At 39.5% G+C, this 585-nt stretch overlaps 1 non-coding gene across 1 annotated transcript; it reads left to right on the forward strand.

Moving 5' to 3' along the window:
- Positions 1 to 213: 213 nt before the first annotated feature.
- Positions 214 to 300, forward strand: Trnay-gua (transfer RNA tyrosine (anticodon GUA)). Its single transcript is given in 2 exon segments — positions 214 to 250; positions 265 to 300. It is a non-coding gene; the product is annotated as a tRNA-Tyr (tRNA).
- Positions 301 to 585: the final 285 nt, after the last annotated feature.

Consider the following 585-nt stretch of genomic DNA (forward strand, 5'->3'; position numbering starts at 1 on the left):
AGGATCGGGAGTGTTACAGGATATTTTTAGTCCTGTGAAATATCCGGAAAAAGGGTCTTCCTATTTCCGAAAGCTATCAGATACAGAGATCCGTTGACATATTTCCACGTCTGTCGCGGATGTACCTCTGATCATTGTAAGCGATACTGTGTAATCAAAACGTATTAATAGCCCCGTGTGTCATTATAGTGTGCCAACAGCTGCTTCAAGCGTCCTTCGATAGCTCAGTTGGTAAAGCGGTGGACTGTAGAGCCTATTGCGGTAATCCATAGGTCGCTGGTTCGAATCCGGCTCGAAGGATTTAGTTTTTCCGGGCGGGTCATATATAGAGAGAGTGAAAATACGTTGGCGGGTTGAGGATCCAGTTTAGACTATATTTTAAAATGGCCAATTGATAAAATTGTTAGGTTACCATCAAAAGGAGCTGCACAGCAAATTTGATTCTTTTTCGACCTGTAGGAGCGGAGCTAAAAGAGTAAAAATGGATTTACAAAAAAAAAACTTTTACTGTGTTTATATTATTTCTAATTTTATTGGCTACCACGTTATCTTGTCACGTTGTCTAAAAAAACTATTCATAACAAA

This window comes from Botryllus schlosseri, chromosome 8 (genome assembly GCF_051294905.1).
Source record: "Botryllus schlosseri isolate E-star chromosome 8, Bs_hap1, whole genome shotgun sequence".
NCBI lineage: Eukaryota > Metazoa > Chordata > Ascidiacea > Stolidobranchia > Styelidae > Botryllus > Botryllus schlosseri.